Source organism: Carcharodon carcharias, chromosome 6 (assembly GCF_017639515.1).
Source record: "Carcharodon carcharias isolate sCarCar2 chromosome 6, sCarCar2.pri, whole genome shotgun sequence".
Taxonomy (NCBI): domain Eukaryota; kingdom Metazoa; phylum Chordata; class Chondrichthyes; order Lamniformes; family Lamnidae; genus Carcharodon; species Carcharodon carcharias.
The window spans coordinates 69,340,256-69,353,612 of record NC_054472.1 but is presented as its reverse complement, the minus strand read 5'-3'; positions in this window follow the sequence as shown (position 1 = coordinate 69,353,612).

The window sequence follows — 13,357 nt, the reverse complement described above, 5'->3', positions numbered from 1 at the left end:
CTCCAAAGGGAAGAAAGCCATTGTTAATTAAATACATAGTGCACATCCAGGAATTTTTCAAATGAAGACCATAGCACGCAGCTATCTATGGTGGCCTGGGGTGGATGGAGAAATAGAGATAAAAGCAAATTACTGTGGATGCTGGAAATTGGAAACAAAACAGAAAATGCTGGAAAAGCTCAGCAGATCTAACAGCATCTGTGGAGAGAAAAACAGAGTTAATGATTCAAGTCCATATGACTGAAGAAGAGTCATATGGACTTGAAACATTAACTCTTTTTCTCTTCACAGATGCCATTAGATCTGCTGAGTTTTTCCAGCATTTTCTGTTTTTGTTGGCGAAATAAAGAGCTTAGTGAAGAATTGTGTGCAGTGTCAGCAATTGCAAAAGTTATCTTCAAAAGCTCCATTACACCCATGGGAGTGGCCAGGAAGGCCATGGGTGTGGTTACACATTGACTATGTGGAATCTTTCATAGAACAATGTTTCTGCTCATTGTTGATGCCCATTCAAAATGGATGGACATATATGAAATGAAGTCACCAACGTCTTCTGTTACAATTGAGAAGCTACATCAAAGTTTTGCCATTAATGGACTACCAGAAGTGGTCATTTCTGATAATGGCACGGCCTTTATGAATGCTGAGTTTCAGGGGTTTACTAGCCTCAACGGCATCACTTGTAAAAATTTCACCATAATACTCCTCCTCAAATGGACTGGCCGAAAGGGTGGTTCAAATAGTGAAGGCAGGCGTGAAAAAAGTTAACTGGTGATTCGTTGGCAACCAAGCTAGTACGCTTTCTTTTTCATTATAGGACCACCCCTCACACAACAACAGGTATCACATCTGCAGAATTATTGATGAAATGCTGTGTCAGGACGAGATTGAGCTTAGTAATGCCAAATTTAGGGGAGAACGTTGAAAGGAGTCAGGAAAGCCAGAAAACTAGACACAACTGGCATAGTCGTGAGAGGAAATTTACCATGGGAGAGACAGTATACGTGAAGAACTTTGGAGAAGGGCCAAAGTGATTTCTGGGTGAAATAAGTGCAGTGACTGGACCTCTATCCTACCACATGAAGATGGAAGGCTGAGTCATATGGAGACATGTGGATCATCTAAAGAAGAGAGAAACAAATCACCAAGAAATGATTCCACCAGTGTTCACAACCGAGTCAATGTTCCCTGCTGAGATTATTCAACCTAGCACAGATGTGTCTGATGTTCCTGTTCTACCTGCAAGAGTTGAGGAAACAGATTTGCAGGTGCCCACCGAAGAACCTGATGTTCAGACAACTCCAGAACAGGAGGTTCCTGACAAAGAATCTGAAGTTGTAGAGCTGAGACGTTAAACATGCCAAAGGAAACCCCCAGAAAGACGGAACTTGTAAATTACGTATCTGTGTAAATAATTGGCTATTTTGAGAAAATTGTAATTGTAAATGTGAAATGTATTTCCTAGTAAAAGGGAGAGAGATGTGGTAATTATAGTTTTACCTAAATGTGTAGTATACCTTTAAGAAGAATGTTATAAAGGAAGATCACATGATCTTATGTAACCAATAGAAGAGTAGCGCGGGCTACCTCTGTAGTCAAAAGAAGGGATATAGGGTTTGATGTGAAAGCACACATGTAGCTGCTGAGTACCTTCGTAAACAAACAGAATGCGTTCCACCTAAGAAGGGTCTGCTGACCAACTCTATCTATAGCACCAACTCAGCCATTCCACAACATACATGCAACTGGGATTCTTAAGTCCCAACATACAGCGTCTGGTCCCTTTGAAGCAGGCAGCACACACACTACATACTGCCTGCTTATTTTCATGATTTCAGCATGCAGCCCAAGCAGAACTTGCTGTTGACTGGCTGCACTCAGCAAGGGGCCCAGCATGCATAACTAGCATAACGCACCTCCAGCTTGGAGCTCTTAAAGGGAAATTGCACTTGTGCAACAGGAGTCTCTATAACAATTTCTGCAAGGCTTTGCTGGCAGAAAAAACACAGCAAATGGAGCAACAAGCAAAAAAAAAAGAGGACTCCCTGGTTTCCTGATGCAGCACTGCAGGCAATAGTGATGGAGGTGGAAAGGTGGATAGATGCCATGTTCCCGTAGGGGTTCAGGAGGCACTCGAGACAGAAACTGAGCGGAAATGGGAGCAGGTGATCAGGAAGGGCAAGTCTCAGAGTCTGACCCTGAGACCTGACAGCACTGCCAACAAAAGTTCAATGACCTCACATGGGCGTGGTCAAGGTCAATGAATGCATCTTCACATGGCATCCCCTATACACTGCACCACCAACATCTTGTTCTGCTCAATACCACAGCCCCCATGACTCACTCTTCTGCAAATCAGTGAACATACCTAACATTCAGATCCTCCACTTCATCCTCACACATGTATCATGCTGCCAGCCTAACACCCACCTCTCATTGCTGTCACATCCCTCCAACCTTTCAGCTTTGAGAGGTGCATCACCTAAATGCACTTCCATGCACTCATGGATGTTCTTGCCTCTTTCACGCAGGGCAAGGTTGCCTGTAACTGCACGGAGCAGCAAAGATTCGCTAAGGGAAAAAGCCTACATCAATGAAACCCTTCAAGGAGAAGGTGTTCTGCATCATGGAGCTGGCTGCTACTAAAGTCCATGCATCTGGTGTTGCTGTGAACATTCAGGATAGTGGTATCTTCCCGCATCAAGCCTATTCTCAATTTCCACCTCACCCTCATTCTGCTAGCTAGCATGTAGTACGACCATAGGCTCTTGCTTTCCAACCCGATCCTTCCCTCATCCAAATCTTTCTCTTCTGAATTTTTACTTTCAGATACCCAAGGAATGCTGCATGAAGAGCGAGAGCTACATCAGATCTCAAATGAAGAAACACCATCACTTGATCTCACACTCACAGTCACGAGATCAGGTATTGACTCTGCATGAGCTTTAGAGAGCTGGGATCTGAAAGTGCTGAGTCATCTGTCCAGGGGGAAAGAATAGACCATGGGACACCACATCAGAAAGTGGGATTGCAGACAAGGTCTACTGCAAATGGCCTCAAATGAGGACTTTGATAGGGGACTTATAAGAGAATCTGTTGGACATGCACTGGAAGATGCTAACTGGTCACAGCCTTTGTCACTGTCAGGGAAGAATGCAGCTCCAACTTTGCACTAGGCTTAGCACAAAGCTTTGAGCCCATCCTTTCCAATGTGGAAATGGTGGCCAACTCCTCGAGAACACTTGCGGGTTCAACCATGATGCAACATCTGACGGCCAATATGTGAGTTCATTGCTTCATAGGCAGAAGCCACAGGACATCTGAGAGCTGCAGTATAAGCTCAGACTGAAGTCACGAATCCATCTTGGTGCCATTCAGGCTCAGACTGCTGCTACCATGGCTGCAATTAGTAGTGTTCAAAAGAGCATGCAGGACCTCACAGCAAGTTCAGCAACCTGCCCTCCAATAGATGTCTAGGATTGCTGAGGCACTGCCCCGAGGGAGTTGCCAGAAGCTCTGTAGAGCATGAGTCTTCTGTTCCTTCTCAGGATGACAGAATTCATGCTCCCAGCACTGCCAACCTGCCAGTGGCCTTCCCATTGCCTCTCACCCATCCAGCCTAGACTGCTGCCACCCATTCTGAGATGAGGCAGTCTGAAGTCAGGCCCTCAAGGTCCAGAGTTGCTCGCAGTCATCCTGCAACATTATTTACAGTATCCAAAACTGAAAGTCAGCAGCCTTCTACCAGCTAGACTGCAGCCACTAGGGTAGAATTGTGCAGGGTACAAGGTCAGGCAAAGGCACTTGTAATCGAGGCACAATGGAAATGCATGAATTTTTGTATGTTCTACTGGAAGTTTAGTTGAATAAGGCTGTAATAGAATGTTTTTTTTATTGGTAGCTTTTATTTCAGGATTTTGGTGAAGAGGATGATATGTAGCAAATGGAGCGAACCAATGGGAAATAGTACAGCAACTGTGATGTGGGGATGATATTTCAGGGCCACCAGATTCTGAGCATCACTCATAGATGTCCTGTGCAGAGTGAGGGGTCCTGATGCTCCTCCCTTCCTCTTTTTTTTCCTCTTCTTCTGTTTCTGCTTCCCTCCCCTCCTGAGGAGGCCTATGTTGGTATTGGGTGTTCCCTCATGATAGCAAGTTTACGGAGACCATGATGAACTTGGATACATACTCTGCTGAGTACTGGATGGCTACCCCTGAGCAGTCTTGGCAGTTGAACTATTGTTTCAGGCCACCAGTGGTTTGCAACACAGTGCTGCTGGTTATTGCATGGCTCTCATTATAGATGTATTGTCCTCACATGGTCAGATGGCAGAGAGGAGTCATTAGCCAGGTGTGGAGATGGTATTCCTCGTCACCCAGCAGCCAGCCTGGTTCTGTGTGGTGAACCAAAGAATGCGGGTACAACTGATTGGCACATGATGAATGAATTTTGGCAGCTGCCAGGACAATGGCTATTCACAGACAGGATCTTCTGGTCATGGTCGCACACCATCTGGACAATGATAGAGTGGTAGATCTTGCGGTTATGGGACATTTCTCCATTAGCATATGGGTCCCGCAGAGCCACATGCATGCAGTCAATTGGACCCAGCATCATTGGAAATCCTGTCAGCCTGGAAAATCTACATGCTCTCTCCTGCTGCTTCTCTCTGGTCAATAAAAACATGTTGAAGTCCTCTCCCCTTCTATATTGGGCCTCTGTCACCTCCCTGATGTAACAACGGACAGTGAACTGTGAGATGTTGCTGATTTCACTTTAGGGAGACGTTGACCTTGATGGCTACTGGCAGACCATCCTCGACCTGCTGTGCAATTGCAAGTCAGGTTGTAAGGGAGGTTTTATGATGACTTGCTTAGTGAAATACTGGCGCCTCACACACTAATCCTGGCTGAGGTGATGGTAGGAGGGATGCTTCCGAAATATGCTTGGTGGACAAGGCCTTCTATTGGGAGACCTCCTCCTCCTAACACTGTGCACAGCTTCCCTTCTCTGCTGCCTGTGCTTCATTTCCCAATCTTCCTGCAGCCCAAGAGGAATTGCAATGATAGCCCCGTAACTGAAGCAGAAAGTTCCTCTGGCCTCCTTGTCAAAGTCCAGCACTGCTCCCTTGAAAATGCAAAATGTTTACAAAACTCCTCCAATAATACTGAACATAGGACTGCCACTAACTCTGCACCAGAAAAATAACTCAAAAACACCTCACCTGGAAGATGGAATGTTACCCCTTTAAATAATACTTGTGGCGGGTTCCCTTGTGCAGCCGGACACACATTCAGCTGGGCGTGTTAAGAGAGGCTGTTAATTGGACCTGTGCGGTCCAAATTGAAAGATTGTGCACCAAATCAACATTAGAGGCTGTTTGACATCGCAATCCACTCACTCTGCATATTTCCAGCACATGCACGGTGCCTGAAGTTACACCTCATTAGTCAGGAAGCACAGCATGGTCTTCACCACAATGGACCGAAACATTCCAGCTGACATTTTGAGTTTGAGCTTCCGTGTTACCAGCACCAGTGATGGTATAAGAGCTGAATTTTTAACACTTAAATGCATTACAGTTTTTCAGCTGTTGCTTTAAAATAAGTTTTTTAAAAATCACAAATGCAGCACTTCTCCTTGTGAGATATATTCCAGACTGACAGTTAATTCTTTAGTCTAGGGGCTGACAGGGAGGAAGAAAACCAGAATCCTATTTATTGTGTGTACACTAAAGGCACTGTGGTCAGCAAAAAGAATTTTGCACATAAAATATTCCCTTCATTTTTTAGAAAAGTTGGCAGAGAACAAACTACAGTCTTAGTCACAACAATCTAAGGAAACCTATCAAGACCATTTTCATAGAATAAAGTTAAAACATATTTTGATCAAGTGCTGGACATCTTTTTTGTTTTATTCAATTATAGACTGCTACTTAAACGTTTATTTTTCCAATAAACTTTAACAACAGTCACAAAATAGGAACATAGGAAGGAACATAAATATATAGAACAGGATTAGCCCATTCAGTCCATCGAACATGTTCTGCCATTCATTTAGACCATGGCTGTTCAGTATCTTAAACCCAATTACCTGCTTTGGTTCATATTCCTCAATCAAGTGAAACAGCAGCCAGGAAGTTGATCTTGTGCTGAAAACTAGTATGAAGATTCACCAGGATGTTGCCTGTGATGAAACATTTAAGTTTTGAAGAGAGGTTGGATAGACTTGGGTTGTTTTTGTTAGAGCAGAGAAGACTGAGGGGCGACCTGATCGAGGTGCACAAGATTATGAGGGGCGTGGACAGGGTGGATAGGGAGCAGCTGTTCACCTTAGTTGAAGGGTCAGTCACAAGGGGGCATAAGTTCAAGGTGAGGGGCAGGAGGTTTAGGGGAGATGTGAGGAAAAGCTTTTTTACCCAGAGGGTGGTGACGGTCTGGAATGCACTGCCTGGGATGGTGGTGGAGGCGGGTTGTCTCACATCCTTTAAAAAGTACCTGGATGAGCACTTGGCATGTCATAACATTCACGGCTGTGGGCCAAGTGCTGGTAAATGGAATTAGGTAGGTAGGTCAGGTGTTTCTCACATGTCGGTGCAGACTCGATCGGCCGAAGGGCCTCTTCTGCACTGTGATTCTGTGAAGTGGGTAGCGTGTCTAGGATGTGTACCCAAAGAGGGAGGCCTGAGGCTCACTGAAATTGGGCATTGGTATTCTAAATGCCCAACGATCTGTGGATGTCAATTGGGCTTCCCAGTGAAGCTTGCTAATCGAGATCTCAAAAATGATTGTTTCAGATGCCAAGCTGGCTCCAGTAAGTCCTATGAGGGTTAGAAGAGGCAAAAGAACAGGGGTAAGCAGGTCAGCAACATATCACACTAGTTCTTGTGAAGCCAATAGAAACACTCTTGCTCCTCCTGGCTTCACATTAAGGACAATGCAAAAGAAAACTTCCCTTTTCTTCAGTGGCTTCCAGTTGTCCCGTTAAGAGCTGGTAACCTGAAAAAGCTGAGTGGAGCACAGTTTCTGTTAAATTTTGGGTCCTAAAACTGGTGCTTGACTCCAGATCTACATGCTCAACAGACCTAGTGTCTGTTTTGCTTGGTGCCCTGGGCACTTCCAGAATGGGATTAAATGCAACCAGAAATTGGTCCCCTTCTAAGCAAAAATTGTGGCCAAAACTGGGCATGTCGGGGCCCAATATTGCTCTATTATGTCTTTACATTGCAGTGTATTTTTCCTTTCAAAATCGAGAGCGTGGTGCACACTTGACTATGTAGAAGGATACTGGTTCTTGTATTTTAGTAAATCATTGAAAACGAAAGTTTAGGCAGAGGGTTATACTTTACCATAATGATGGTAAAATACATGATTGACATGTATGTAGGTCATTCGACAGACTGATGCAATACACAGCAGCCTTTGGATAATTTATCCTCAGTAATGCATCATCAAGTTGTTTCCATGGTAATGTCTTGTAATTTTTGAAGCTCCAATTATTTGGGTTTTATTCAAAATAAATAATTTGGAATGCAATATATCATATAATTGGAATCCTCAAGGACAGTAGATGTTCGCTCGTCAAAACTGCTGGTTCTTTTCTTAGTAATTGCCACTTTATTTTTTGCCTTCAACCTTCCCAGCTCCATTTTCCATTGTGCTTCTTGGCAAACAGCATGTTCCTCAGGAACTTGGGATCAACCTCTTTCAGGGGTTCAAGTTGCTAAGATTTCAGCTTTTTGATTCCCCTTCTGTGCCGCTTGCTGGACGGATTATTGCTGGTACAGCTCTCAGACTTGGCCATGACACAACTGACCTCCTCAGTATTTTAAGCACTAAAGATTGTGGTAACTGGCATTCATAAAAAGGTCATGGACAACAAAGTCTCATATCAATATTACACTTTTTTTGATTCAAGCAATAATTTCAGGATTTAAACAACTGGGTGAATGAAATGACCTAACATGCTTTCATATCTCAAACACAAATAAAACATTTTAACAGCAAAACTAAAGGCGTGATGGAGATACTCCCTTATTCGTTAATAAACTATTTAACATGGTAAAAATGGCAACAAAACATCATTAAAATGTAAATGCCCATATGATTCAGAAAGCAGGACAAGAAAATTTGGCTCCATAGCGCCACGAGTTTTGATACTTCAGGTGCCAGTTTAGGTGAAAAATGATGTCTGCACTGCTCCCGCTGACTTCCAGCACAGCCCATGCTAAACGCCATATTTTTGAGGGCATTAACATGGGCATATGAGAACGTCAGAGCAAGTATTATGTGCATGTGTGGAAGTACGCAGAGTAGGCAGAGTGTGACGTCAGTCAGCATCTAATGCTGATTTGACAACCAATCTACCATTTCAACCTTGCCATAATTCCCTTTCTTAAACACACATATCTAAACAGGCATTCAGCAGCACAAGAGACCTCACCAGTACTATTTAAAGGCATCATCATCCAACTTTCAACTTAATTGTTTATTATTTTCTGCTGACACCTGGCTAATTTTTTTTAAGTACTGGGTGTTTGGAGGAGCTCAGAAACATTGGCAAATTCTGCAGGAAGTGGTGCTGGATATTAGGAAGGTGTTGGTTGCTACTGCAACGTTTCGGAGTACACCACTTGCTCCCAGTCCTGGGGGCATTAGTAGCAGACCCCTTTGTACTGCAGCCTCAGAGGGAGATGGAGCACAGGCAACAAAGGACAAGATACTTGGAAAGGGAAGGTAGAGAAAGAGTCCTCAGCCAGAGGCCTTACCCATCTAGGGTCTCCAGGGGACACTTCTCTGATCTGCACCTAAGCCAGAGGCAGTGTGTTCGGAGGCTGCAGTTCACCAAGGTGTTGGTCACAGAACTGTGCCACCTATTTGAGTTAGACCTGTAGCAACAGAGCAGGGTGAGGATGGTGCTGCCAGTGGCCGTGAAGGTCACCATGACCCTGAATATTTTTGTGAGCAATTCTTTCCAGGATAGAATTGATGGGAAAACGTCTCACAGTTCCATCTATTGCTGCATCTGGGAGATGACAACGGCTTTGTACGCCAGGAAAGGGGACTCCGTTATCTTCTTAAACAGAGAGAACCTCGACCTGCCCTACCACCTTCAATGATTTGCATACATATTCCCCTAATTCCCACTGCTGCCCACTTTAGAATTAAAACCTTTATTTTACAGGAACTGAGGAATCTAGACTGGAGGCAGATGTTTGAGGGCAAATCAAGAACTAACATGTGGGGGGGCTTTCAAACGTCAGTTGATAAAAATTCAGGATTGGCATGTTCCTGCTAGGATGAAGGATAAGCATGGCAAGTTTCAGGAACCTTGGATAATGAAGGATATTGTGAGATTAGTCAAAAAGAAAAGGGAAGCATTCATAAGGGCTAGAAGGCTGGGAACAGATGAAGCCCGTGGAGAATATAAAGAAAGTAGGAAGAAACTTAAGCAAGGAGTCAGGAGGGCTAAAATGGGTCATGAAAAGTCACTGGCAACCAGGATTAAGGAAAATCCCAAGGCCTTTGATACTTATGTAAAGAGCAAGAGGGTAGCCAGGGAAAGGATAGGCCCACTCATGGACAGAGGTGGGAATCTGTGTGTGGAGCCAGAAGAAATGGGAAAGATATTAAATGAATATTTCTCATCAGTATTCACCAAAGAGAATGACTTAGCGGTTGATTTGTCTAGGGAAGAGTGTGTATATAGCCTGGATCATGTTGAGATCAAAAAAGAGGTCTTAGGCGTCTTGAAGAATATTAAGGTGGATAAGTCCCCAGGGCTAGATGGGATCTACCCCAGAATACTGAGGGAGACAAGGGAGGAGATTGCTGGGGCCTTGACAGAAATCTTTGTATCCTCACTGGCTATGGGTAAGGTCCCAGAGGACTGGAGAATGGCCAATGTTGTTCCATTGTTTAAGAAGGGTAGCAGGGATAATCAAGGAAATTACAGGCTAGTGAGCCTTACGTCAGTGGTAGGGAAATTATTGGAGAAGATTCTTCGTGACAGGATTTACTACCATTTGGAAGCAAATGGACGTATTAGTGAGAGGCAGCATGGTTTTGTGAAGGGGAGGTCGTGTCTCACTAACTTGATCGAGTTTTTCAAAGAAGTGACAAAGATGATCGACGATGGAAGGGCAGTGGATGTTATCTACATGGATTTCAGTAAGGCCTTTGACAAGGTCCCTCATGGCAGACTAGTACAGAAGGTAAAGTTGCACGGGATCAGAGGGGAGCTGGCAAGATGGATACAGAATTCGCTTGGTCATAGAAGACAGAGGGTAGCAGTGGAAGGGTGCTTTTCTGAATGGAGCGCTGTGACTAGTAGAGTTCCGTAGGGATCAGTGCTGGGACATTTGCTGTTTGTAGTATACATAAATGATTTGGAGGAAAATGTAACTGCGCTAATTAGTAAGTTTGCAGACGACACTAAGGTTGGAGGAGTTACAGATAGTGAAGAGGATTGTCAAAGGATACAACGGGAAATAGATTGGTTGGTGACTTGGGCAGAGAAATGGCAGATGGAGTTTAATCTGGACAAATGCGAGGTAATGCATTTTGGAAGGTCTAATACAGGCAGGAATTATACAGTAAATGGCAGAACCCTTAAGTGCATCGACGGGCAGAGGGATCTGGGTGTACAGGTCCACAGGTCACTGAAAGTGGCAACGCAGGTGGATAAGATAGTCAGCAAGGCATATGGCATGCTTCTCTTCATTGGCAGGGGTATTGAGTATAAAAGCTGGGAAGTCATGCTGCAGCTGTATAGAACCTTGGTTAGGCCACACTTGAAATATTGCATGCAATTTTGGTCGCCACATTACCAGAAGGATATGGAGGTGTTGGAGAGGGTGCAGAGGAGGTTTAACATGATGCTGCCTGGTCTGGAGGTTATTAGCTATGAGGAGAGGTTGGAGAAACTCAGATTGTTCTCACTAGAGCAACGGAGATTGAGGGGCGACTTGATAGAAGTTTACAAAATTATGAGTGGCATGGACAGAGTAGATAGTCAGAAGCTTTTTCCCAGGGTGGAAGAGTCAATTACTAGGGGACATAGATTTAAGGTGAAAGGAGAAAACTATAGAGGAGATGCGCGGGGCAAGTTTTTTACACAGAGGGTAGTGAGTGTCTGGAATTCGCTGCCAGAGGAGGTGGTGGAAGCAGGTACGATAGTGGTGTTTAAGAGGCAGCTTGACAAATACATGAATAGGATGGGAATAGAGGGATATGGATCCCGGAAGTGCAAAATGTTTTAGTTGATGGGCAATATGATCGGCGCAGGCTTGGAGGGCCGAAGGGCTTGTTCCTGTGCTGTACTTTTCTTTGTTCTTTGTCTTTGTTCTTTACATTGCCCCTCTTCCTTCTTTCTATCAAAATGAATCACTTCATGCTTCTCTACATTAAATTTCATTTGCCACTTGTCCACCCATTCCACCAACCTGTCTATATCCTCTTGAATTTTATCACTATCCTCCTCACAGTTCACAATACTTCCAAGTTTTGTGTCATCAGCAAATTTTGAAGTTGTGCCCTGTACACCAAGAACTACGTCATTAATATATATCAGGAAGAGCAAGGGTCCCAACACTAACCCCTGGGGAGCTCCACTGCAAGCCTTCCTCCAGCACGAAAAACATCTATTTACCACTATTCTGTTTCCTGTCACTCAGCCAATTTTGTATCCCTACTGTCCCTTTTATTCCATGAGCTATAACTTTGCTTACAGGTCTGTTGCATGGCACTGTATCAAATGTCTTTTGGAAGTCCATGAGCACCATATCAAAGGCACTGCCCTCTTTGTTATCTATTCAAAAACCTCTAGCATGTTTGCTAAACATGATTCTCCCTTAAGAAATCCATTGCCGGCTTTCCTTAACTAACCTGCATTTGCCTGTGTGACTATTAATTTTGTCCCAGATTACTGATTCTAGAAGTTTCCCCACCACCGAAGTTAGGTTGATGGGCCTGTAGTTGTTGTGCTTATACTTATACCCTTTGTTGAACAGTGGTGTAACACTTGCAATTTTCTAGTCCTCTGACACAACCTGAGTCTAAGGAAGGATTAAAGATTTTGGCAAGTGCCTCCGCAATTTCCACTCTCACTTCCCTCAGTATCCTTGAATGCACCTCATCTGGTCCTGGTGCCTTATCAACTTTAAGTGCAGGCAGCCTATTCAGTACCTCCTCCATACTAATTTTAAACATTTTAAAGGATAGTGTCTGGATTGCCTCCTTTTACGCCATGACCTGGATAGCATCACCTTCCTTGGTAAAATAAATGCAAAATATTAATTTAATACCTCAGCTATGCCCTCTGTCTCCATGTGTAAATCCCCTTTTTGGTCCCTAATATGCTCCTCTAATTTACCACCCTCTTACTATTTATATGACGAGAGAAGGCTTTAGAATTCCCTTTTATGTTAGTTGTCAGTCTCTATTCATACACCCTTTTTGCTTCTCTTATTTGCTTTTTCACCTCCTCTCTGAGCCTTCTATATTCAGCCTGGTTCTAAGTTGTATTATCCACTTGACATCTGTCATAAGCACACATTTTCTTCTTTATCTTAAGCTCTATCTCTTTTATCATCCTGGGAACTCTGGATTTGTTTGCCTTTGCTTTCCCTTTCGAGGAAATATAGCTTTACTGTGCCCAAACTCTCTCTTCTTTAAAGGCAGCCCAATATTCAAGTACCATTTTTCCTGCCAACCTTTGTTTCCAATTTATTTGGCAAATCCGTTCTTATTCCATTGAAGTTGACTTTCGCCCAGTTAATTATTCTTAATCTGGAATGTTTTTTGTTCTTTTCCACAGTCAGTCCAACCCTTATGATAAATGATCACCGTCCCCTAATTGTTCTCCTGCTGACACTTTATCCACTTGGCCCATTTCATTCCCAAGAACCAAGGCCTGAATTTTTCAGGCAGTGGGCAGGCTCAGCAGGAGCGGGCAGGGGTGGTTGCGGAGCTGATCGCTGCCCACAATCGGCTCCACACCACCATTTTATGTGGGTGGGCCAATTAAGACCTGCCCAGCATAATAAGCGAGCTGTAGCGCTCAGCGTTATCTGTGTGGGCAGAGGGAGGAGGGAGAATCAGGGCCAGCACTTTTTTGCGCATGTGCATGAAAGAAGCTTCAATCTCCATGCCTCAGGGAGATTGAATCGCTATTATAAATAGCGAATAAAGCATTTAAAAATTTATGCAAACATGTCCCCTCATGTGACATGTTGTTATATTTATGCAAATTTTTAAATTTAATTAATAAAAGCTTTAGGAAACCTCATCCCACTCATGGATGAGGTTTTCTAAAAAAACCCGAAGGCCGCTTAACCTTTTCGCCTGCCCGCCAA